Below are 27,742 nucleotides of genomic sequence, written 5' to 3' on the forward strand. Positions count from 1 at the left end.
CAAATTCATTCTAATTCGGTCTAATTGACACAAAAGATGCATTAATTCCCCCATTGAAAGGGCATTACTGAATAGGGCTTTTGGTCAGAGACATTTTATTCAGTACAGACAATGTGCTGGAAGGCGCATGGTAAACTTAATATTCTATAATATCCCCACTGAAAGAAATCTATTAGACATGGCAGTGTATTTGTTTTATAATTTGAATAAATACTATATACTGATTTCAATCCCCCAATATGAATAGAGATAGTTATCTGTGGTATTTAACTAGCCTTATCAATAGACTGATTCCTAAATAACAGGGGTTTGGTTGCTGGCTATAGGCTTTGTTGGCATACATTTAAAGAGAACACGTGCGGTTAGAAATGCGAAACGGATCCCCAACGTTCTTTATTTAATCCAAGGGGCAAAACTATCATTTTGGCCTGGGAAAATATGGATATTCCCTCAAACAGACTATAGACCATTCCGTTAGAAGTCCATTTAAACCCCACGGCCTCTGGAATCAATAACTTTTTTGTTTCAGCTCAGTGACTGCGGACAAGGCCTTTGCGAAACAGTAATTAACAAAGAATGGGTTTTCAATTACAGCCACAATAGAGACTGTCTCATTAAGATTTGCATGATTTTTGGACCAGGAATGCAAATGAAGATGCAATTTACACACGGTCTGCTGTTCCCATTGTGTCAGTGTAAATGGTTGCGTCTTCCCTCGTTTTACCACAGGTAAAATAATATGCACGGGTCACTTCAAGGAAGGGCAGTAGAGCGGGGTTACTACCCTCATTTGTTGTAAAAGTCGTAACATTTGAACGAACTCATGCTCCTGTAGATATTTAATGTTATTAACCGCATGCCTTGCTGCATATATATTTTAACGTGTTTAATGTCTGTATGTAATGCAAGGTCATTACTGACTGTGGAATCATTTTAGCTTCTAATCACATTTCACCAGAGATTACATAATGTGCTAATTACATTGACAAAATGACCATAGCTTTGAATCACCCAAATTAATGATTTTGCAAAGTTAAATAATCATGAATATATAATAAAAATACATGTTCTATGTCTATGAATAAAACTAAAGGGCATACATTGTTGTTAATTAATTAATCAAATATTGTTAATTTATATTTATTATTCTTATTCATATTTTTGTACAGTATATTTTCAATCGGCTGTTTATAGACTGTTATTAAGACAATAACGTGCCTTGCGTAATAGCCTATGGAACACCAAAGGTTAAGGGTCAGTGACAGACTACAAGATACTAAAATGTTGCGGTTTATTGCTAACGATGAACAACATCATCACTTGCGAATTATTGACTGTTTAGTAATCCTAACGATATATATCACACTAGTTCGCATCATGCAGCAACTTGTACATACATCCCTGTAGCACATCAAGTAGTTGGACAGTGCACTATTAGCAGTGATTCATTTGTTCACGGTTAATTTAACATTTATCCATTACGTTAGCACCATTTCGAAAAACAGTCTATGACAAGGAGTGTAAGCCATCTATAAATACATATTTAGGAATATGTTAGCTCCATAAAAGAAAAACGAAATAATTTGATTTCAAAATAAAACACGCTAATGGTGGAAGAGGGGCTTGTGTGTATAGCATCACTGCTCTCAGTGCATCCTCATAGTGGGTGTAAAGGAGGGCTGGGGGAAGTGGTTTTCATGACAAGCTGAGTGAGTGTGAACCAGAGAATGCTGCAGTGGCAGTGGATGTGTCCTTCACCGCTAACTGTCTCTGCACCCACACTTAAACTCATGGTTCCTTCATAGCAAACCTATTGCCATGTCATCTGGCCTAATGAATCGAGATGGGGAATGGAGAAGGGGGGTCTATTCAACTCACTGTGTGTTGGGTTGTGTGACTGTTAGAGCATAATTTCTTCCTCTAGGACCGACCATGTTGTTGAAAGCCATGTCCGTGAATCAGTCAGTCATTAAGACAGAGGGCCTGTCCTTCATACCTTCAAAGAGAAGAAAAACAAGCATTCAGAACAGAACTCATTTCCCTTTTTCACAGGCAGCCAACAAGCTTTAGTGTTGTGTCGTCTGTCCACCAGGGCTTAATGAAAAGGTCTTGCCAATGCTTCAGATGAGTCGTTTGTTGTGTTGTCATTGCGCCGATGAGGCTCAGCTCAGCTCTGAGACGTTATATTACGTCCGCACTCACCACCACCAGCCAACTGGCCACGTTGTTGGGCCCGCTGGAATGTAAGCGTCTCAATTGAGCTGAGAAGCAAAGACAACATGCAACATGTTATTTCCCCCCTGTAGCTGTTTGTGAGGAATGCTTGAAACGGAGCCCCCCACCCCCAGCAGCCCAAGCATGTCGTTGCTCATTGTGTTCCAGTGTGAGGAGGGCCGGGCCACGGCTGCTGACACACAGAGACCCCGGTGTAATCTCTTTAACCCACCACTGTCATCAGCAGACAAGGCGTGACCACCCAGCTCTCTCTCTGCTCCATCTCACTTAGCCAAAGAGAGTGTCCTGGGATTTATAGCTCTTGCTTGGTGTCGTACTCGTGGTCGCATCCATAAACACTTTTTCTCAAGCACACCCACCGACTCGCCTACTCACCGATACACATCCACACACTCACTGAGAAGACAGCAGCTCACCTTACAGACACAAGATGCAGTCACTTTTGAGCTACAACTCTCAGGCCCAGTGGAGGCTGCCTAGGGGAGGACGGTTCATAATAATGTCTGGAACGGCGTAAGGGAAGGGCATCAAAACATGTGTTTGATGTATTTGATTCCATTCCACTGATTCTGCTCCAGCCATTACCACGAGCCCGTCCTCCCCAATTAAGGTGCCACCAACCTCCTGGGCACAGGCCTAAATTTAGTCAGGCTGTAGCAATAGCTGCTTCCTCGCTAGAAAAGGTTATTTTAAATGACTATGGTGAACACTAAAACATAATGGGTTGTTTACTTGTCTTTTTAGAATAGATAACACACACTTAATGTGTGAATATGTTGAATAGACTTAGTCAAGGCAATGATAGGCAATCATTTTGTGATGCCTGAAGGACTCCTTAAGTAACATGTGCATTTTATATAAGGGTTATTGGCCAATGTACCTCAAAGCTTTAATGAACGTATGTCACATAAAAAGGGCATTAGAAAAGAAGCATTTTAAATGAATATACGCTTTCAATTTGCTCCCTGGAGCACATTTTAAAACAATAATCCCTTACTTTCAGTATGGACAATTAAAAAAACATCCATAACAGCACATTTGGTATATGGTGCGTTAAATTAAAAATAAAAAAATACTGAAATACCCAGAATTATTAGATCATGACCATTCAAAGCAAATTTTGATTCAGTTTTAATTAAGCAGAAAATGTCATATGTTTTTTTCTACTGAGCCACTGAGTCAAGCTGGCTGTTATAACAATTCATTGTTTTGAAATGAGGATGTAACATGACTACTTCTATGTTTGCATGAGAGGAGATTCGGTTGCTGAGAACTTCCTCAACTGAAAAGGCCCTCCTATTAAAATGTGTTGTAATCTCTATCATCTCAATTGACCAAATGGGCCAATCACCTCCATCCATCTCCTTTCTGTATTACCTGTAGCCCTGTATATGTGGTGGTCTGTAACCTCTTGGATTGCCAGTCAATCATATTTGCACCTTTGTTTTTTTGAGAGGTTCTTGGAGGAAACTTTTAATGGTTCAATTTAGCAAAGTGTTCCTTGGAGGAATCCTGGAGTGCAGGCAAGGCTTAGTAGGGGCGTGGCTTTAATAGATATTAACATAAATGTGATTTCTGTTCATCTGTTTGGCTGTATATGTTCATGTTGAACACTGACAGTGTTGTAGCTTCAATTCTGGTTAGAACCTTTACACAGGGGTTCGTCGAATAGGCTTTCAGAAGGGGATCTTGAAAGACCATTTTCAGAGAGGTTTTCTCAAGGAGCCTCCGGTGTGGCAACCCAAAAGGTTCTTCAAGACACCTTAACCTCTAATAGTGTACAGTATGCTTAATGTCATTGTTCAACCCCAGGCTGCTGAGTTCCTAACACAATACCCTGTCTGTCTGCAGGCTGATGATGCCATCCGGTTTAGTGACGTTGACGCTTGTAAATCACCTTTTATGAACCACCTCTGTCTACTCTACATTATCATTTTAAAGACTGTTATTGCCTACTGCATGGCTAATTACAGCACTCATTATTTCTCGTGTATCTTTTGAATCATTGCCATGTTCTACAGTTCCCCAAAAACAATAGAAACGTTCTCCTTTTTTTGTTTGGGAGAAAGTGCTGAAGCATCATTTTCTTTCTTTGCGCCCTGCCCTAGCAAGCGGCTGGCTTTTGTTTTAGACATAATTGAGATCCCACTAATCTGGCCCCTTTAAAAAAAATTAAGCAGTCTCTTTGTCGAGCCTTCATTAGTTTAAGATAGTATTGTGAGAATGCGCAATTAATTTTCAGAGTGTATCTTGAATTAATTAAAAACATCCAATTTTGTAATATGATTAATAATATGAAGTTATCTGTATTTTCCCCCAAAATTACATATAATAGGAATACTTTGTGCATTAATTGCAGAAACAGAGGCTTTTGCAGTAGCCAAAGCTGGTTGAGGTAATTACAAAATGTAATTTATTATATGTTTAAAAGAGAAACAAACAAGTATAAATTGATAGATTAATCACGAGCGTCATTAAACCTAATCTGCGAGTGATTTGGAGGAAAATGACAAATCTCTGTTGCGCACCAAGCACTTGATAATGGAGATAGTGGCCATACATTTAGTCTCAGTCACAGTCTCATTAAAAGAGGCATAATTTAATTAAGAGTTAGCCATCGCCCTCCAAATATATTAATTACCTTGAGCGTGACGAGATGCGTTTGGGTGATTACTGGTGGTTTCATTACAGACAGTGTTCTAAATTGAGCCCAAACTAAGGTGGGGAAGTAGGAGTGTTGACAGGATAATGGATGGCCTGGCCTGAGTCTGAAAGGAGTGTGCTGCTGGTTGCACCTTTCCTGAGGTAACGAGGAGTGAGCTGAGCTCACTTTGAGAGGTGAGACAGAGGACTGTGCTGCCGGCTGGATCTCCAGAGGTAGCAAGACATCAACTCACTCACTGCCTTACCAGGGTCTATAAACACGCATCGCATTGGAAAGTATTCAGACCCCTTTACTTTTTCAAAATGTTGTTACATTCCAGCCTTATTCTAAAATGTATTAAATCGTTTTTCATCAATCTACACACAATACCCCACAATGACAAGTAAAAACAGGTTTTTAGAAATTTGGGCAAATTTATGAAAAACAGAAAAAACACATTTACATAACTATTCAGAACCTTTGCCAAAAATGTCTAAAAACCTGTTTTTGCTTTGTCATTATAGGGTATTGTGTGTAGATTGATTAGGAAAACAATTAATTTGATCAATTTTAGAACAAGCCTGTAACGTAACCAAATGTGTGAAAAGCAATTGAACATGGGCAAAGTCTACATAAGCAGTATGAACGTCTGGAATGAGGAGAAATCTTTTTGGGGAGTTTTAACACGGAACATTAGAAAATACAGCTACCCCCTCAAAAACACACTTCCCACCACATGCCCATTACATCAGGACTGACACCATTCTGGAAAATAAACAAACCACAGGAGGCTGGTGGCACCTTCATTTGGGGAGGACAGGATCGTGGTAATGGCTGGAGTGGAATCGTTGGAATGGCATAAAATATATCAAACACATGGTTTCTATGGGTTTGGTCCCATTCCATTTGCTCCGTTCCAGATATTATTATGAGCCGTCCTCCCCTCAGCATCCTCCACTGAAACAGACAGGATCAAATCACACTTACGGGACATTAGGTTCTGTATATTACTGGCAGAGAATGAATGAATGGAGGAATGGAATGAATGGAGGAAACAGGCTTTTAGGAGTACTATCAATGTCTAGGAATAGACTTACTAACGTATCTATGGTCCAGTACTGGGTACTATAATCCTGATGTTTTGTCCTGGTGTGCTTTGTGACACTACGTTCAGAGCCAGTGTCTTTCACTTGTACATGGGATTGAATGAAGAGGATCTCAGTCAGAAGGGCACATACACTATATGACCAAAGGTAGACCTGCTCATCGAACATCTCATTCCAAAATCATGGGCATTAATATGGAGTTCGTTCCCCCCTTTGCAGCTATAACAGCCTCCACTCTTCTGGGAAGGCTTTCCACTAGATGTTGGAATATTGCTGCGGGGACTTCAGCCACAAGAGCATTAGTGAGGTTGGGAACTGATGTTGGGCAATTAGGCCTGGCTCGCAGTCGGCGTTCCAATTAATCCCAAAGGTGTTCGATGTGGTTGAGGTCAGGGCTCTGTGCAAGCCAGTCAAGTTCTTCCAGACCGATCTCAACAAACTATTTCTGTATGGACCTCGCTTTGTGCACGGGGGCATTGTCATGCGTAAACAGGAAAGGGCCTTCCCCAAACTGATACCACAAAGTTGGAAGCACAGAAAAGTATAGAATGTATTTGTATGCTGTAGTGTTAAGATTGCCCTTCACTGGAACTAAGGGGCCTAGCCCAAACCATGAAAAACAGCCCCAGACCATTAGTCCTCCTCCATCAAACTTTATAGTTGGCTCTATGCATTGTGGCAGGTAGTGTTCTCCTACCATCTGGCAAACCCAAATATGTCAGTCGGACTGGCAGATCCATGCTTCCAGATTGTTTTGATCACACGGACTGGGATATGTTACAGGGTTGCCTCTGAGAATAACATTGACATATACACAGACATCAGTTCATCAGGAAGTGTATACCCAAACCAAAAAAACGTGGATATATGGCAGCATTAGCTAAAAACTGAAAGTGCGAACCACCGCATTTAACCACAGCCAGGTAATTGTTAATATGGTTGAATTCAAACAGTGTAGTTATTCCCACCGTAAGGCAAACAAACAGGCAAAAATGGCTCAGACATGAGATGTATGTGGCAGGGTCTGCAGACAATCACGGTGTACAAAAGGAAAACCAGCCACGTTGCAGACACTGACGTATTGCTCCTCGACAAGCTAAACACCTTCTTCACCCGCTTTGAGGAAAACACAGTGCAACCGACGCGGCCCACTCTCAAGGACTGTTGGATCTTGTTCTCTGTGCCCGACGTGAGTAGGACATTTAAGCGTGTTAACACCAGCAAGGCTGCCGTCCCAGATGGCATCCCTAGCCGCGTCCTCAGAGCATGCGCAGACCAGTTGGCTGGAGTGTTTACGGACATATTCAAACTCTCCCTATCCCAGTCCACGGTTCCCACTTCCTTCAAGATGTACACCATTGTTCTTATACCCAAGAAGGCAAAGATAACTGAACGAAATGACTATCGCCCGGTAGCACTCACTTCTGTCATCATGAAGTGCTTTGAGAGGCTAGTTAAGGATCATATCACCTCCACCTTACCTTACACCCTAGACCCACTTCGATTTGCATACCGCCCCAATCGACCCACAGATGATGCAATCACCATCGCCCTATCCCATCTGGACAAGAGGAATACCTATGTAAGAATGATGTGCATTGACTATATCTCAGCCTTCAACACCATAGTACCCTCCAAGCTCATCATTAAGCTTGGGGCCGTGGGACTGAACCCCGCCCTATGCTACTGGGTCCTGGACTTTCCTGAAGGTAGGAAACAACACCTCCACTACACTGATCCTCAACACAGGGGCCCGACAAGGGTGTGTGCTCAGCCCCCTCCTGTAGTCATTGTTCACCATGACTGCATGGCCACGCACGCCTCCAACTCAATCATCAAGTTTGCAGACGACACATCAGTATTACGCCTGATTACCAACAATGATGAGACAGCCTACAGGGAGAAGGTGAGGGCCTTAGCAGGGTGGTGCCAGGAAAATAACCTCTCCCTCAACGCATACAAAATAATGGAGCTGATCGTGGACTTTTGGAGACTGCAGTGGAGAAGGTGAAACGCTTCAAGTTCCTCTGTATACACTTCACTGACAATCTAAAATGGTCCACCCACATACACAGTGTGGTGAAGAAGGCGCTTCAGCGCCTCTTCAATCTCAGAAGGCTGAAGAAGACCCTCACAAACTTTTACAGATGCACAATTGAGAGCATCCAGTTGGGCTGTATCACCGCCTGGTATGGAAACTGAACCGCCCAAAACCGCAGGCTCTCCAGAGGGTGGTGAGGCAACATCTCAGACATCAGTCAGGAAGTTAAAGCTTGGTTGCAAACGGGTCTTCCAAATGGACAATGACCCAAGCATACTTCCAAAGTACTTCCAGGGGCCTAAAAACCTGACTCAGTTACACCAACTTCTTGTGGGAAGCTTGTGGAAGGCAACCTGAAACGTTTGAGCCAAGTTAAACTATTTAAAGGCAATGCCACCAAATACTAATTGCGTGTATGTAAACTTCTGACCCACTGGGAATGTGATGAAAGAAATAAAGCTGAAATAAATAATTATCTCTACTATTATTCTGACATTTCACATTTTTAAAATAAAGTGGTGATCCTAAACTGACCTAAGACATGGATTTTTTGCTCTGATTAAATGTCAGGAATTGTGAAAAACTGAGTTTAAATGTAGTTGGCTAAGGTGTATGTAAACTCCAGACTTCAACTGTATGTTATGTGACCAATACAATTGTATTTAATTTGAGATGGTAAAGGGTGATTCATCACTCCAGAGAACGCGTTTACACTGCTCCAGAGTCCAATGGCGGTGAGATTTACACCACTCCAGCCGATGCTTTACATTGCGCATGGTGATCTTAGGCTTGTGTGCGGCTGTTCTGCCATGGAAACCCATTTCATAAAGCTCCCGACGAACAGTTCTTGTGTTGACATTGCTTGCAGAGGTAGTTTGGAACTCGGTAGTGAGAGTTGCAACTGAGGACAGATAATTTTTACGCGCTATGCTTTTCAGCACTCAGCGGTCCTGTTCTGTGAGTTTGTGTGGCCTAACACTTTGCGGCTGAGCTGTTGTTGCACCAAGACGTTTCCACTTCACAATAACAGCACTTACAGTTGACTGGAGCAGCTATAGCAGGAAAGACATTTGATGAACTGACTTGAAATGTAGCATTCTATGACAGTGCCACGTTTAAAGTCACTGAGCTTTTCAGTAAGGTCATTCTACTGCCATTGTTTGTCTGTAGAGATTGCACGGCTGTTTGCTTGATCTGATACACCTGTCAGAAATGGGTGTTGTTGAAAAAGCCAAATCCACTAATTGGAAGGGATGTCCACATACAGTATCAGTCAAAAGTTTGGGTTATTCTTTATTTGTACTATTTTCTACATTGTAGAATAAGAGTGAAGACATCAAAACTATGAAATAACACCTACGGAATAATGTAGTAACCAAAAAAGTGTAAACAAATCTAAATATATTTGAGATTCTTCAAAGTAGCCACCCTTTGTCTTGATGACTAGGCAAGTCAGGAACTGTGGGTATTGCCTTGTTCAGGGGTAGAATGACAGATTTTTACCTTGTCAGCTCAGCAACCTTTTGGTTGCTAGTCCAACACTCTAACCACTAGGCTACCCTGCCACCCCACGGTGTATGGATCACTGTACCTGTACACAGCCATCCCCATATTGTAATTGATCTTTTTGCTCTTTTGCACCCCAGTATCTCTACTTGTACATCATCATCTGCACGTCTATCACTCCAGTGTTAATGCTAAATTGTAATTATTTTGCCTCTACGGCCGATTTATTGCCTTACCTCCCTAATCTTCTACATTTGCTCACACTGTACATAGATGTTTCTATTGTTTTATTGACTGACGTTTGTTTAAGTGTAACTCTGTGTTGTTATTTTGTCGCACCACTTTGCTTTATCTTGGCCAGGTCGCAGTTGCAAATGAGAACTTGCTCTCAACTGGCCTACCTGGTTAAATAAAGGTTAAATAAAAAAATAAACATTTGAGCTGTTCTTGCCATAATATGGACTTGGTCTTTCACCAAATACGGCTATCTTCTGTATATCACCCCTACCTTGTCACAAAACAACTGATTGGCTCAAACACATTAAGAAGGAAAGAAATTCCACTAATTAACTTTTAACAAGGCACACCTGTTAATTGAAATGCATTCCAGGTGACTACCTCCTGAAGCTGGTTGAGAGAATGCCAAGAGTGTGCAATGCTGTCATCAAGGCAAAGGGTGGCTTTATTTGACTCTATGTAAACTGGAAACCACATATCCTGAGGCTGCATTCATTGTAGCTGGGGATTTTAACAGGGATAATCTTATAACAAGACTCCCTAAAATCTATCAGCATATCGATTGTGCTACCAGGGCTGGTAAAACCCTGGATCATTGTTATTCTAACTAACGCATATAAGACCCTCCCCCGCCCTCCTTTCGGAAAAGCTGACCACGACTCCATTTTGTTGCTTCCAGCCTACAGACAGAGACTAAAACAAAAAGCTCCCTCGCTCAGGTCTGTTCAACGCTGGTCGGACCAATCTGATTCCACACTTCAAGACTGCTTCGATCACGTGGATTGGGATATGTTCCGCATTGCGTCCAACAACAACATTGATGAATACGCTGATTCGGTGAGCGACTTCATTAGAAAGTGCATCCGCGATGTTATACCCACAGCAACGATTAAAACATTCCCAAACCAGAAACCGTGGATTGATGGCAGCATTCGCACGAAACTGAAAGCGTGAACCACTGCTTTTAACCAGAATGCAAACAGTGTAGCTTTTCCCTCCGCAAGGCAATCAAACAAGCTTAGTGTGGGTATAGAGACAAAGTAGAGTCACAATTCAACGGCTCAGACACAAGTGGTATGTGGCAGGGTCTACAGTTAATCACGGATTACAAAAAGAAAAGCAGCCCCTTCGCGGACCAGGATGTCTTGCTCCCAGACAGACTGAATAACTTTTTTGCTCGCTCTCCTTCACTGCAGCCGACGTGAGTAAAACATTTAAACGTGTTAACCCTCGCAAGGCTGCAGGCCCAGACGGCATCCCCAGCCGCGTCCTCAGAGCATGCGCAGACCAGCTGACTGGTGTGTTTACGGACATATTCAATCAATCCTTATCCCAGTCTGCTGTTCCAACATGCTTCAAGAGGGCCACCATTGTTCCTGTTCCCAAGAAAGCTAAGGTAACTGAGCTAAACGACTACCGCCCCGTAAGCACTCACTTCCGTCATCATGAAGTGCTTTGAGAGACTAGTCAAGGACCATATCACCTCCACCCTACCTGACACCCTAGACCCACTCCCATTTGCTTACCGCCCCAATAGGTCCACAGACGACGCAATCGCAACCACACTGCACACTGCCCTAACCCATCTGGACAAGAGGAATACCTGTGTGAGAATGCTGTTCATCGACTACAGCTCAGCATTTAACACCATAGTACCCTCCAAACTGATCATCAAGCTCTGGGTCTCGACCCCACCCTGTGCAACTGGGTACTGGACTTCCTGATGGGCCGCCCCCAGGTGGTGAGGGTAGGGAACAACATCTCCACCCCCGCTGATCCTCAACACTGGGGCCCCACAAGGGTGCGTTTTGAGCCCCCTCCTGTACTCCCTGTTCACCCACGACTGTGTGGCCATGCACGCCTCCAACTCAATCATCAAGTTTGCGGACGACACTACAGTGGTAGGCTTGATTACCAACAACGACGAGACGGCCTACAGCGAGGAAGTGAGGGCCCTCGGAGTGTGGTGTCAGGAAAATAACCTCACACTCAACAAAACAAAGGAGATGATTATGGACTTCAGGAAACAGCAGAGGGAGCACCCTCCCAATCCACATCGACGGGACAGTAGTGGAGAGGGTAATAGGTTTCAAGTTCCTCGACTTACACATCACGGACAAACTGAATTGGCCCACCCACACAGACAGCGTTGTGAAGAAGGCGCAGCAACCTCAGGAGGCTGAAGAAATTCGGCTTGTCACCAAAAGCACTCACAAACTTATACAGATGCACAATCACCGCCTGGTACGGCAACTGCTCTGCCCACAACCATAAGGCTCTCCAGAGGGTAGTGAGGTCTGCACAACGCATCACCGGGGGCAAACTAACTGCCCTCCAGGACACCTACACCACCCAATGTCACAGGAAGACCATAAAGATCATCAAGGACAACAACCACCTGAGCCACTGCCTGTTCACCCCGCTATCATCCAGAAGGCGAGGTCAGTACAGCTGCATCAAAGCAGGGACCGAGAGACTGAAAAACAGCTTCTATCACAAGGCCATCAGACTGTTAAACAGCCGCCACTAACATTGAGTGGCTGCTGCCAACATACTGACTCAACACTTTAATAATGGAAATGGATGGAAATTGATGTAAAAAAAAATGTATCACTAGCCACTTTAAACAATGCCACTTAATATAATGTTTACATACCCTACATTAATCATCTCATATGTATATACTGTACTCTATACCATCTACTGCATCTTGCCTATGCCGTTCTGTACCATCACTCATTCATATATCTTTATGTACATATTCTTTATCCCTTTACACTTGTGTGTATAAGGTAGTAGTTGTGGAATTGTTAGGTTAGATTACTCATTGGTTATTACTGCATTGTTGGAACTAGAAGCACAAGCATTTCGCTACACTCACATTAACATCTGCTAACCATGTGTATATGACAAATAACATTTGATTTGATTTGACTTTGTTTAATACTTTTTGGTTCCTACATGATCCCATGTGTTATTTCATAGTTTTGATGTCTTCACTATTATTCTACAAAGTAGAAAATAGTCAAACAAAGAAAAACCTTTGAATGAGTAGGTGTGTCCAAACGTTTGACTGGTACTGTATATATTTTGTATATATAGTTTATTTTGTGCATATGACGGTACTGAGTTGAATCGTAATGCCCACAGACAAACACAGTACCACAACAGGGGTGAGATCAGTGCAGCTGAAGAGGACAGCTCAATGCCCCGGAGACTGACGTGTCAATGGAAGATACAAGCTGCTGCTGAGAGGAAAGGAGATGAGATGTCTCACAGACTCACTGCACTCCTCACTGACAGTAACACAGTGACACTAAGCTACCTCCAGCTGGAGCTCTCTCACTCTCATTGATCTTTTCCTCTTGTCTTTCCCTCCCTCCCTCCCTCCCTCCCTCCCTCCCTCCCTCCCTCCCTCGTTCACTCACTCACTCACTCACTCTCCTCCTCACTCACTCACTCACTTCACTCACTCCCTCCCCTCCCTCCCTCCCTCCCTCCCTCCCTCGTTCACTCACTCACTCACTCACTCACTCACTCACTCACTCACTCACTCACTCACTCACTCACTTGTGCTTGTACAAACACACGATCAGCCGCGTAAACACATGGAAGCATTCAAGCGTATGAAGGGAGTAGTGAATCGTGCCATGCATTACATAAACTGTTACCAGCGTTGTCTTTGAAGTTTGATTTAGATTTTATTACATCCCTGTGCACTAGGTTAACATGTCAGTACATTACAGTCAAAAAGCTGTAGTGGGTCTGTCAAACCATCACATTTATTTTGTTTGAGTTTGAGCTCTGATCTAAAGCTACATACCTGCTTTGAAAGTAACTTTAATCACATGATCTCTTCTGTTGGCCCTGTCCACCTTGTGTCTTGACATTTTGCCTGATCATTTTTACTAACTTGCCCCTCAATACACACACAATATACAATCATGGCATCCGGACCAATAGGTGAAACCTTTACAGAAAATGTCTGTATCTGTATCATTTGTAGTCATTTGATATTTTTGCCAGACTGGACATGAAAATGTTTCCATGATTTATCTTACAGTGAATGCATTCCTACCCAACAACTTTGTAAATTAAAACCCTATGACTCAGATGGACCGCAAACTTTTTGCCGTTAGATTTTCTGCTGTCTTGGAGCTGCATAGAGCTACAGAGAACATGCCATCTCTCTCTACACCACCCTCCCACTTTCCTCCCTCACAACTCCCAACCACCACCATCTCACACTCAGACACTCACCCAGCTCTGACTGGCCTCCGGGGCTCTGGCTCTCCGATCCCTGGGTGAGGTGTCACACGTTCAGTGGCTCCAGACGACAGGTCCAGTGGGATGGGGCCTTGGGATGAGGAAGGGCTCGCGGCGAGGACTGACGAGTGGGTGGAATGCCCAGCCCCATGCAGACGAAACCGGCTGGGCTAAGACAGGGACGAGAGGGGCGGCTGCTCCTGCCTCCTCAATCCCACCTGCAGCAGAGCAAGAGAGGGAGAACCAAGCAGGCGTCTGTGGTGTCTCTGTGCACGCTACAGCCGAGCCCTCCCTGCTCTGGGACCCATCTCATTCAGCCAAGATTGCTTCATACAAAAGTTGACAATGCACCAGTGAAAGCCATTGTTGATATTCAACATTTTTTAAATAGCTGAGCAGAATAGACAACATGGCAGGCCGTAAAACTTGGAAAGGGAAACTGACCTGGAGCTTCTCATTTTGAAAAGGGCTACAGTGCAGCGGGAGAGAAGAGAGAGGAGTCTCTGTGTCAAAAAGGAGTGCTGGTGTAAAAAGAGGACACAAACAAAACGTCTCCTATCCCAGGGGAATGGACTACAATGCTTGTTGTGTGGCGTTGAAAGGACAATACCCTTACCGGGTCAGAACCATATTAGTATTCAACAGATCGTATTAATACAAATATAACAATGCAGTCAGTGTTATCAGATTCACTGTAATACAGGATGTTGCAATTCTAGACTGCAGGTTAACTTAATACAAGCATATTCGTGATTATTGGAGTTAAAACTACAAAACCATTTTCGGTATTTACAGCAATGCCATTAGAGGCTGATCTAGCCCTAATGTCCATAGAGATAGTGACAGTGAGAGCCATCCATCCACTTCTGGGATGTTGTTCTGATGATCCCCCTTGACGCATCCTGACAGCTAATGGTGTTCTGTCACCATGACAACCCTGCAGATTGATATAGACATTTAAGAAGCCTTTAACCTCCCATCTGTCAGAGCATGAGGGCCCAATGAAGCTCTGAGAAGGAGCTATGCTAACGTGCTATGAAGGGAGGTAGCAATCGATAAGGCAGTCAATGTTATACTCGGTAATGATGTATGTTTGTGTGATTGTGTGACAATTCCTGACATTTAATCCTAGTAAAATTTCCATGTCTTAGGTCAGTTGGGATCACCACTTTATTTTAAGAATGTGAAACGTCAGAATAATAGTAGAGAGAATTATTTATTTCAGCTTTTATTTCTTTCATCACATTCCCAGTGGGTCAGAAGTTTACATACACTCAATTAGTATTTGGTAGCATTGCCTTTAAATTGTTTAACTTGGGTCAAACATTTCAGGTTGTCTTCCACAAGTTTCCCACAATATGTTGAGTGAATTTTGGCCCATTCCTCCTGACAGAGCTGGAGTCAGGTTTATAGGCCTCATTGCTTGCACATGCTTTTTCAGTTCTGCCCACAAATGTTCTATAGGATTGAGGTCAGGGTTTTGTGATGGCCACCCAAAACCTTGACTTTGTTGTCATTAAGCTATTTTGCCACAACTTTTGAAGTATGCTTGGGGTCATTGTCCATTTGGAAAACCCATTTGAGACCAAGATTTAACTTCCTGACTGATGTCTTGAGATGTTGCTTCAATATATCCACATAATTTTCCCGCCTCATGATGCCATCTATTTTGTGAAGTGCATCAGTCCCTCCTGCAGCAAAGCACCCCCACAACATGATGCTGCCACCCCCGTGCTTCACGGTTGGGATGGTGTTCTTCGGCTTGCAAGCCTCTCCCTTTTCCTCCAAACATAACGATGGTCATTAAGGCCAAACAGTTCTATTTTTGTTTCATCAGACCAGAGGACATTTCTCCAAAAGGCAGAGGCACTGAGTTTGAAGGTAGGCCTTGAAATACATCTACAGGTACACCACCAATTGAATCAAATGATGTCAATTAGCCTATCGGAAGCTTCTAAAGCCATGACATCATTTTCGGGAATTTTCCAAGCTGTTTAAAGGCACAGTCAACTTAGTGTATGTAAACTTCTGACCCACTGGAATTGTGATACAGTGAATTATAAGTTAAATAATCTGTCTGTAAACAATTGTTGGAAAAATTACTTGTGTCATGCACAAAGTAGATGTCCTAACCGACTTGCCAAAACTAAAGTTTGTTCACAAGAAATGTATGGAGTGGTGGAAAAACTTGTTTTAATGACTCCAACCTAAATGTATGTAAACTTCCTACTTCAACTGTATATAACTGGAAATTAGTGTTTGTTTTTCACATGTGAACTTGCAATTCCACATGTGAGGTGAAAACATGTTATTCTCCTCATATTTGAAAAAGTGGTGTTAACATGTGAACTTAAAATTGTACAATTTAATATAATGCAGTGCATAATACGAATTTTAAGTGAAATACCTGTGAAAATAGCAATTTCACTGCAAATCTTAGTTTTTATTTTTTTGTTGTCAGGGTGAGACAGGTCGCGGTGTTCAGTTTCATGCATCCCCGTGTCTAGGAATGGAGTCAAGAAGAGGATGCTCAAGCCCCCAGTTTACAGTATCTGTGATTGATGAAGATTTTGTAAAGGCACCCAACAATAAACTTCAGTCTAATAGGCTATAGGCAAAATTACTCCTTATGCTATTTATAATGCCATTTGTCAAATCCCTACACTTATCCATGGAACAACATAGTAAATATCTTCAACATTGCAACCAAACCATAGTGACATGAACTCATTTTAAGTGGACGTTCCATGTAACCAAATCTGTGTGTGGTGCTCCTGTATCGTCTCTCCCTAATCAGGAGAAGGAACATAGTCAGACTTGTTCTGCCATTGTCTTCCCAGACATACAGGCTGATCTCTATCTGTGTGTGTGTGTGTGTGTGTGTGTGTGTGTGTGTGTGTGTGTGTGTGTGTGTGTGTGTGTGTGTGTGTGTGTGTGTGTGTGTGTGTGTGTGTGTGTGTGTGTGTGTGTGTGTGTGTGTGTGTGTGTGTGTGTGTGTGGAAGCTTTATCAACAACACAGAACAGGACTGGTCTGGCCCATTGACATTAGGGAGGGTGGGGTGGAGAAGTATAATTATATTGATCAGGGTGAAATTACAGCTCTGAGAGCAGAGGTTGGGCCTGTATAATCTTTTCAGGTGTGTCAGTGTCAGGGCCAGCTCCAGGAATAAGCGGTCGATAAGGGCCCCCAGCCGCTAGGGGGCCCTAAGCAAGGAACTCAGGCAGGGGTCTCAATTTACTATTGAGAGAATATGAATAGTAGAATACACGCATCAGCAATTTTTCTCTTGTTATGTCAGTCACTCAATTAGATGACAATTATCCATGTCACTTTTTAGATTGGTAGTTAGCCTAGCAAGCTTCTAAACTTCTAGTAATCATGGTGAACACTAACCGGGCACGCAGGACATGTGCCCAGGGACCTTGAACTCCTGTGGCCCCCTATGGATTTTGTTAGTCATTCTCACTCAGATATCATATTAACATGGTATGTCATGGCAAAATGTGTAGAATTGCATTACATTTGGCAAAAGCAGCAATTTAACTTTAAAACGTGCATTTTTATCTCCATTGTCAAGAAGGGGGCCACTAAAATGTTTTGCCGTGAGGTGGAGGGCCCCCCAATCAAATCTCGCTTAGGTCCTCCAAAAGGCTAGGGCCGGCCATGGTCAGCGTCCCTGTCGGGAGAGAGGGAGAGACAGAGAGAGAGAGGGAGAGAGACAGAGAGAGACAGAGACAGAGAGAGAGACAGAGAGAGAGACAGAGAGAGAGAGAGAGGGAGAGAGAGACAGAGAGAGAGAGAGACACACAGAGAGAGAGAGACAGAGAGAGAGAGACAGAGAGAGACAGAGACAGAGAGAGACAGAGAGAGAGACACAGAGAGAGAGAGACAGAGAGAGAGAGAGACAGAGAGAGAGAGAGAGAGAGAGAGAGAGAGAGAGAGAGAGAGAGAGAGAACAAGGCCAACAACCTGCAGTGTCTTTACTGGAAGTCCCACATCAGTGCCACCCGTCACATAATGTTAACTGCCATCAAAGTAATCATTTTACTCTAGCATTACACCCCTCCCTCCTCCCTCCTCCATCCCCCCTCCTCCGTTCTCCCTCCTCCCTCTCCCGCTGGGCTGGATGGCGAAGGCTGGTGGGAAAACGACATTCAATCTGCTGGCCTCCCCATTCAGGCCAAATTGGCAAATGACAGCTCTCCGCCTCTCGGATTTCGGGAAGTGAAAGGTACCACCGCCACCGTCTGCCTGAGCCATGGGTAACAGAGGAGTTGATGGAGGGGGCGGTAGGGCCGAGGGGTGGGGGTGAGGCGGGTTAGGATAAAACTTTCCTGTCTCCTCCCCATGTCTGCTACCTAGTTCTGGTGTGCAGGTAGAGAGGACAGAAAAGGGGAGCAGAATGCCGGCTCAGCAGATCAAAGGAGCTTCCCTGTAAAAAAAAAAGCTTACACACCAAACATTCCCACTGTAGTCTGAGCTTTACACAGAGCATCTGACCTTACAGCAGACCAGAGCAGGGAAAGGAAGAAAAAAAACAATATTATTCAGATAAACACACGCTTACACAACACAGGCCTGTGTGGACAGCTTTTCACATGATGGCAAAACAAGCCTTTTCATGGCTGCAGTTCAGAGCAGATATCTGTTCTTGGTCATATAAACCCACTCGTTCATCCCAAAGACTTAGCGGTAGAAGAATATCAAATGAACATCCGATGTACAATGTAGAGAACACAGCAAACGCCTGGCGGGCATATGCAAGCAGACATAGCATACATGCACTTTGCACACACACACACACACACACACACACACACACACACACACACACACACACACACACACACACACACACACACACACACACACACACACACACACACACACACACACACACACACACACACACACACACACACACACACAACACACAACACACAACACACAACACACACACCAAACACATGCACATGCACTAACAAAAGACACACTGAGAGACAGAACCAGAACATATTGTGTTGGACAATAACTGACCCCTGTCTGAATGGTACTCTTACTGCTAATAAGTGCTAATGGCAGTCCCCCTGCAGAGAATACTCATTCATGATCCATTATTCTCCTGAGTGTGTACTTCACTACTTCATTCTTCGCCTTGGTGAGTGTGTACTTCACTACTTCAACACAGCCTGATGAGCAGAGGCAGGAGACAGATTTGTCTTCACCCTGGTCCAGATGGGTTAAGAAGGTGGTCCATTTTGTGGTTTGGGAGTGCTGGGTGAAGAAGAGGGAGCTTCATGTCCCCCTTGCTCCTAACATAACCCCCCACAAAACTGGCGAGGACTGAAGGTGTTGAGAGAGCCAGCCCATTGACACCTCTAGAGTGGAGCCTCAGTCAACAACATGTATCTACACTCAGTGGCAAGTTTATTAGGTACAGTCATCTGGTACCGGGTCAGGACCCCCCTTAGCTTCCAAAACAGCCTGAATTATTTGAGCATGGAAACGTTTCTCAATTGGTATCAAGGGACCTAACGTGTGCCAGGAAAACCTTCCCCACACCATTACACCACCGCCACCAGCCTGTACCTTTGACACCAGGCAGGATGGGGCCACGGACTCATGCTGCTTACGCCAAATCCTGACTGGTCCGACAAACCAGGCAATGTTTTCCACTCAATTGTCCAGTGTTCTTGTTTTTAACTGATATGATTGGAAACCGGTGTCGTCGTCTGCTGCACTAGCCTATTCATGACAAGGACCAACGAGTAGTGCATTCCAAGATGCTGATCTGCACCCTACTGTTGTACTGCGCCGTTATTTGCCTATTTGTGGCCCGCCTGTTAGCTTGCGTGATTCTTGCCATTCTCCTTCGACCTCTCATCAATGAGCTGTTTTCGCCCACAGGACTGCCACTGACTGGATGTCTGACTGGAGGCCAGTCATTTCTGAGATACTGGAACCGGCGCGCCTGGCATCGACAATCATAGCACACTCAAATTCGCTTAGGTCACTCATTTTAACATTCAGTTGAACAGTAACTGAATGCCTCGATGCCTGTCTGTCTGCTTTATATAGCAAGCCACAGCCACTGAGTGTATAGTATAATACGTGTACGCTGCTGTATGTGATGACAGAATAAAGGACAAGGCCAGTCTTTAGATAATGAACGCAAAGTGTTCCAACTCATACAAAATACTAACATGTTTAATGGCTGTAAATCGCTACTCCTCACCTACTACAAAAATTGCTTTCTTCAAGGACATTTGAAATTGTGAAGGTCCACAACCTATTCCTCATATGTTAAATAAAAGCATACACAACCTTATCACCATGTAAACAAATACAACCTTGTCACCTTGTAAACAAACTGCCAATGTGTGCATATTTGAACAATGTTCATGCACCCTCAAAATAAATAAATAACTATAAACATTGAGTATTGCATTTATTCTAAACCAATAAAATTGCTTCTTGGAAAGTGCTGATGTCTCATAGGAAATGACTCCAAGGTGATATAGTTTCTACCTCGGTAAGCATATGCACATCAAAATAAATACATACATACCACATTTGGAGGCAGACAGCGTGTGGGGGAATCAGATTCAAAGTGTTAAAGAATGAGTGAGTGCGCAAGTGCGTGCATGTGTGTGTAAACATAGATTGGGGACGGTATTGGAATTACCTGAGTGAGATAATGGCAGGGCATTAGATTAACTTTAATTCCTTAAATGCAACACATTTAGGTAATCTTGTCCCCCAAAAAACACGCCAATGGCGTGAAAGACCTCCCTCTCGCTATCAGGGGCCTCTGGTCCCCCACACTGATGCAGCTGGCGAGGCGCTACCGTCGACTGTCAAAACGCAGCAGCAGATCTAGTTATAAAATAATTGAATTTTCATATCAGAGGGGACCAGAGTCCCAGCAGACAATAGGAGTGCTGAGTCCTCTCTGATATTGGCTCAGGCCCTTTGCCACGCGCATGAAATCAGTATGTTAATGTTCTGGGGATTTCTTTTTTGAAGGGCACTTGTGCTCTCTGCAATGTACTACCGATGCGGTTTCAAAAAAAATTGCAACTATTGATAAGTAGTCTCCCAGCAACCCCCCCCCACCACACACACACCCCACCTCCCCACGCGCACTCCTCCACAACCTCCCAACCAAGCAAGACTCCAGACATCCTTGCACCCCCATCCTACACCATTATTAAAATTGTAATTTATTTTTCTAAATCAGAATGACAGCTTGCTTTCTTTTCTCTGCAGCAGGCGGTGAATCACAGAGCTTTAATTACTTTCGTAACTTCGTTGACCCTGTGGGCGTGCGGCTCCGCTGGAGAAAATGGTCCTCTAACAAAGGCCTTCCACAGCCACAGACGCCTCTGTTCATTTAAAATGGGAGAATTTATCAAACTCTGGATTTGATAAGATTTATTTAATATTTCACGTCTTTTTTTAACCTACAACTCCCCTCCTTGCATCTGCCCTGTAACCCCAATCTTATGACCCACCTCCTGAAAGGAAGAGGTGCACACAGGATAACTAAATAAACTCACTATTATAATGTGTGATTGTGTGTGTGTGTGAAAGAGAGAGAGAGAGAGAGAGAGAGAGAGAGAGAGAGAGTGCACGTGTGTGTTTGTGTGTGCGTGTGTGCATGTGTGTTTGCCCTCTTGTGTGTTTAAGTGCATGCCTGTGTGGATAAAGGCAACAGAGTCCCTCCAGAGGCCAGTAGCAGGCCAGAGGTCATCCTAGTCGTAGACCCTCAGAAGCCCCTTCATATCCAGGCCACGGCCCCACAACATGATGACAGACAGAGCAGGGTCCGGGGCCACAAAGACCAGATCAACAGGGATAAATGATGCACTTGATCACTTCACAGACCTTTGGCCCACATTGACCAGGTTCAAGCTGCAGACGGTGGAAGCAATTCAGAGTCTATCGCAGAACTATCAGTACCCATTTCTGACCACAGGTCAAGCCAGGATCGGTCTTACTTTGATGCTTTTCAAGCTGACCGCAAAGCTGTCTCAATAACCGTAAAACGATACATTGATCGGCTCTATCACTGACTTTCAAGATGAACACAAAAAAGCACTTTGTTTTAAGATAGTGCACTTTTTCATTTCATATAGCTTTCTTTGTTGATAATGATTCCAGTAGTGCATCTTCTTGTTCACTGGCAGAGTCAGACCCCTATTGGTTCACAGGGTACCCGCCTTCTGTATTATTAAAGTTGCTAATATGGTGTAATCCCCACTATCTCTCTCCCTTTCTCACTGGCGCATCTCTGTTGTGGCCCCGGCGCTGGTGAGAACTAGGGGTAGGCAGGCGCGATTGGTCTTTCGTTGACTGTCTGATAATTGAATGAGCGATTATCCCTCCCATTAACAGACAATGATACAGAAAGCACTGTCATATGTCCGGAATATTAATGAGTGGCTGCAGCGGCCCAGATAAGACCAGGCGCCATGCCTCTGCTGTAATAGGGGTTAAAACTATTTGCCAGGAGTGCCACAGCCCCATCTTGCCCACCCGCCCACAGAGTGAGCCCGCCCGTGTCTCCCTGCCTCTACACTATGCTAATGCCTGGTCCCCACTAACTAGGCCTCCATCACACCCCACGGCCTGCCCTTGTGCTTCGGCCTGACCTTGCTGCTCCCGGGGCCATGAACACCATTGTGTTGCGGAGCTCACTGAAGGCCACTCTGAGGCATGATGACATGCTGATGACATGAAGCAGCCTGTGTTTGGGATTTATGGGATTTTACATAAATGGGATTTATGGGATTTCTACCAGGGGTTGAGGGGGAGGGAGGGTTGATGCTGAATATCTGCCTCTTAACTTGTCCAATTACTGTCTACATAATGTTAGTGATGAAAGAGCAAACATTACTGTTTGAAAATAACAAATCATACCAAGTAAAACAAATGGAAAAACAGATATCACCGTTGGTTTATGAATTTCAGCGCAAATTCAATATCCACACCTATGCACGCACTTCCACTCTCTTGTCTTTTCCAGTTAGTTTAGTGTGTCAGGGATGGGCAGCTGACGGCCAGTGGGAATCTGATGAGTTCCAATTACTTGTGGCCCCCTCCACCATCAAAGTTGCACATCCCTGTTCTAGTGTCTAATATGTGTTTTTCCACTACCAAATGACATGTTATGATCAGTGAGAGTGTTAGGGTTTTCCTGTGGTGAAGTAGAGGAGGACCAAAACGCAGCGTGGTTATATTGACTCATGTTTAATAAAAACAGATAAACATGAACACTACAAAACAATAAATGTGGAAAACCAAAAACAGCCCTATCTGGTGAAAAACACAGAGACAGGATCAATCATCCACAAAACCCAACACAAAACAGGCTACCTAAATATGGTTCCCAATCAGAGACAATGACAAACACCTGCCTCTGATTGAGAACCATATCAGGCCAAACATAGAAATAGACAAACCAGACACAACATAGAATGCCCACCCAGATCACGTCCTGACCAACACTAAAACAAGGAAAACACATACGAACGATAGACAGAACGTGACAGAGAGAGTTGAGAGAGTCTAGGTCCTCAGTGCATCGCAGAGCCATCAGGGATAACCTCCGAGCCACTCATGTCCAAAGTCACCATTTAACAGGCTGGAGAGTGCCAGGTGAAACATTTAGGGCAAAGCTCTACATGAATCGCCATGCCAATCAATATCTAACATCTATTAGCATTGGAAAGCAATATTTCCTCTTTTTACCTTGCAATAATTGTGCTTAATGCTGTGAAGTACCTTATCATAGGTCTGAAAGCAAAAGAAAGGCTGGTTCCCATGGAGACTGTAAAATCCGTTGGTTTCCTTTTCACCTGGATAATGAACTTCTCTCCTCTTTATGTCACTCTTCCCCTCCACTCTCAGCCTCTCCAGTTCAATTCAAATCCACACATCCTTGAAATCCTACATTTCTTCCACATAATTTGGCCCTTTACAGAAATTGCCTACAGACAAAGAGAGAACCTAGAAGCTCAACAAATACCATATCATAGGATATATCATAGGATATTGACTCTAGAAATATAAACATAAACTCAAGTGTATTTGCATAAATAAAACTCAAAACTAGTTTATTTTTAAATACATTAAATGAAAGAGGATAGGTACCCTACACTGTTCATTCTATGCTAGTAGGCTAACAAACAGTCATATTAGGCAAAACACTGACCTCCAAGACTGACCTCTGTTCAGCAATGCAATGGTTTTCTTATCTTCTCCAACGCTCATGACTTGTGTAATTTCTCTGACACTTGCCCTACACCCAGTTATAAGTAAATTTGTTGTGAGCCTAACTGATAAACATGAAGCATTTATGAATCCAAAAGTATGAAATTCACTGGTGGAATGATTGAACAAATTGTGTCAACAAGGCCAACGAAAATGGGTGAGTTCAATTGACTTCGAGCACCTGCTGTTTTGGCGCATTTTTTTTTCAGTAGGACTCAATTGGGGAGATGAATTAAGATAGGCCTAACTGTATTTTCTCATTTCTAGAGAATACAGACATTATATTCGGCACTTGCCAAATGCATTAATTATTTCCTCAGGCCCCCTCGTTCACAGCTCGATATCCTGTCTGTTTTACAAAAACATTTCTGACCATTCTAAACATATCATTTGGATGCTCCACTGTCGATGGAGTTCAATCGATAGCCTCTATGGCAGATTCCCTAGCAGAACTCAATCATTTTATTGCCTCGGTAGGCCTGACCCACTGGACGCACACTAGTTGAATCAACGTTGTTTCCTCGTCCTTTCAATGAAATTACGCTGAACCAAGGTGAAATAGACGTTGAATTGACGTCTGTGCTTAGTGGAGAATTTAGGGACCTGTTATTAGTAGTAATAGTAGATATTTGAAAAAGTATTATTATATTTAAAAAAAAGACATGCACCTTTCAGTTGACATGGGCCTATCAGTTCCCGCTTCTTCTGTGGACCTATCAACTCAACTTTTAGGTTTCGAATGCCAAACTCCCTGGGATGTCCCACCTCAATTGAAGATTACATTTAAAATGGGTAGTCTCACACGAAGAGAGTGGCAAAGACTCCTTATGAATTGGGTAACATGTTTTTATTTGATGTATCTAACAAACATGATGGAGAATATTATTTGCTTCGCCTGGAGAAGTCGATTTACTGCGTCTTCTTCCTTTCACACTTGATATAATAGTCTATGATTAGAAACGTATTATCTGTTATTTTTCGCATAGTCTGGTGTCTACAATACTGTGACCATGAGCATTCAACACAGATTTTCCTCTCACCTGTGCAGCGCCGGATGGCCTTGGAGGGTAATGATCCCATCACAAGAGAAGGATCCGTGCGAACCTCCACTCCACCCGCGCGGATCCTTCTCTTCAATATAGAATTAAATGCAGCGGTTTATCTCATGCAATACATTAAAACACTGCATGTCAGCAAGCCTAATAATAATAAAATAATAAAACAAAAATATTCGAATTAAAAAAGGAACAAAAATATGGGGCCGAATGAAAACATGCAGAAAAAATATTTTCTGTGTTATATTTCAATTAAATCAATATATTTTACGTTTTTGGTGGAAAGTATATATAATAGACAGCTGATACGTTTTTATGGAGCCCATCAAGCTTTTGAAATGTATAACCCCATATAACCCCATATCCTGCAAAATAGCCGAGATGTTTAGAGATGATTACGCTTTAAACATGAAATAACTCAATAAAAAAGGATATAAGTTCTATTAAAATATGTTTCGCGTAATATTCTGAAGGCTATAACAACGCATGGTTTCCATATGCATGTGGATGTATGCACATATTTACATAATACTTTAATTTACATCTATCAAAATATGCTATTCGCAAATTACAAAGGTTATTGTACACGTCCATTGCAGCCTTCATAAATGTATAAACATATCAGAGAACTTATTGCATTAATACATGTTCTGCATGTGCGTAGTCCTTACAAAATATAAAGGGACAATATTCACAGATATTTACAAAATTGATGTTTCAAATAAGTATGTTTGCATTTTATTTAATTTTATACCAACTTCTAGCATTGAAATATCGTTTGTGGTAAATGAATTACAGAGACTAGGCTGTATAAACTTGCTTTATGATAAACGTGATGGTTTCTCCATTAAGCCTCCTCCTGTAACAAGCGATACAGAGCTTTTTTTTTTACTTGGCTGCTTACACCATACCAATGAAAATGTATAAATTCCTCATGTTTTGTTAATATATGAAATATCGAGACCCTTCATATAGTCCATTTCCGTAAAAAAGAAACATTGGTTTGGTCCTGACTGAAAAAAATATTGTTGAAGCCCCTCATTGTAAAACGTTTCCTCTTTTATCTATTTTATTTCTGGTTAAGATTCTTATCAACTCATCATCACCCCGAACAATATCAGCCTATATCCCAAAAAGAGTGATAAGCTCATAACTGATATGGTTTCACGATGCTCGTGCTTCAGTAAAGAAGCCAATGAGGACACCTCCTGACCAAGCTGAGAACATCCTACATGCAACAACAAGCTGCTGTAAAGAGGTGCAGTGATATAGTATATAGCACTATTGGTAATGGCATTTTATGTGGTTGGTTTACACAATATTATATATCCTAACCACAGAGTTGATCATATATTTTGTTTGGCCTAAGACTTATTTTGTAAAAAAAAAAAAAAGGTTTTTTAAAAGGCCTTGAAATGAAATGTAAACATTTTTTGAGAAAGATATAGTGATTAGTACTAAACCATTTAGGCCAAGGTAACATTTTTATTTCATTGCTCCATTTCTATTCCATCTTCAAAGGCACCAATGCACACCACTAATCCGTCTTGTCTCACTCAGCCCACAGAGAGGCGCCAGTGCTCATGGCATTCCAAATCTCTGACCCAGAGGACAAATGTTCAGATACATGTAACACATATTCTTCCTGGGGCTTGCATTCACATCACTGGACGACTGTAGCAACTGGTCTCTTTGAGCATAAATAGGTGTATTTCAATATGCCCGTTGATGCAGCCTTTTGTAAAGGAGAGTATCGACTAGTAATGCCCAACAGAAAGATGGAGAATACACCTGCTGTGTACTGCGGAGAACATAACATTATCTATTCCTTTATGGAGAGCTGGTCTTCCTCTCTTTCAGATCTCAATGTCAGATTATTTATGGATCATTACAATGGACAATCAAGACAGAGCCTTGTCTGGAAAGAGGAAACACAAGCTCTTTTCCATGGTGTGTTGGTGGGACCAGCTTTGTTTTCTTGGCACGGCCCAGGCAGGGAAAAACCCAAACAGTACAGTACCATGACCAGCTCACTTCCTGGTCCTATTTCTCTGTGCTGCCCAGTTCTGTCCTCCCGCTTCCTCAAGTCACCCCTGTCTGATTAATGGAGGACCTACACCCAGTAACGCCTCATGTTTCGGTGAGACACGCAACCGCTCATCACTTTCCCACACACCCCCTCTACCATAACCCCATTCAAGTCTGCAAGACACTGCGGCATGGAGTTCAATTTGACACACACACACAAACTGAGATTGTGGTTAATCAACCGATGTCATGGATGGTTATTGACATTGCACAATAGGGATATTGTTATTACTTGGTAATAGTTGGTGCAACAATAACATGATAACCAGTAAGCAAACAAAAAAAAG

At 43.0% G+C, this 27,742-nt stretch overlaps 1 long non-coding RNA gene across 2 annotated transcripts in view; it reads right to left on the bottom strand.

Annotated features, from left to right (window-relative positions):
• Positions 1-14,879, bottom strand: part of LOC118363430 (uncharacterized) — a 106,970-nt gene extending 92,091 nt beyond the window's left edge. For both annotated transcript variants that reach the window (XR_004821402.2, XR_008087560.1), the window contains exons 1-2: positions 14,030-14,879; positions 1,879-1,996 (exon numbers count right to left, since the gene is read on the bottom strand). This is a non-coding gene — a long non-coding RNA (uncharacterized LOC118363430). The remainder of the gene's footprint in view (positions 1-1,878; positions 1,997-14,029) is intronic.
• Between the last annotated feature and the right edge of the window lie 12,863 nt (positions 14,880-27,742).

Source organism: Oncorhynchus keta, chromosome 30, assembly GCF_023373465.1.
Source record: "Oncorhynchus keta strain PuntledgeMale-10-30-2019 chromosome 30, Oket_V2, whole genome shotgun sequence".
Lineage (NCBI taxonomy): Eukaryota > Metazoa > Chordata > Actinopteri > Salmoniformes > Salmonidae > Oncorhynchus > Oncorhynchus keta.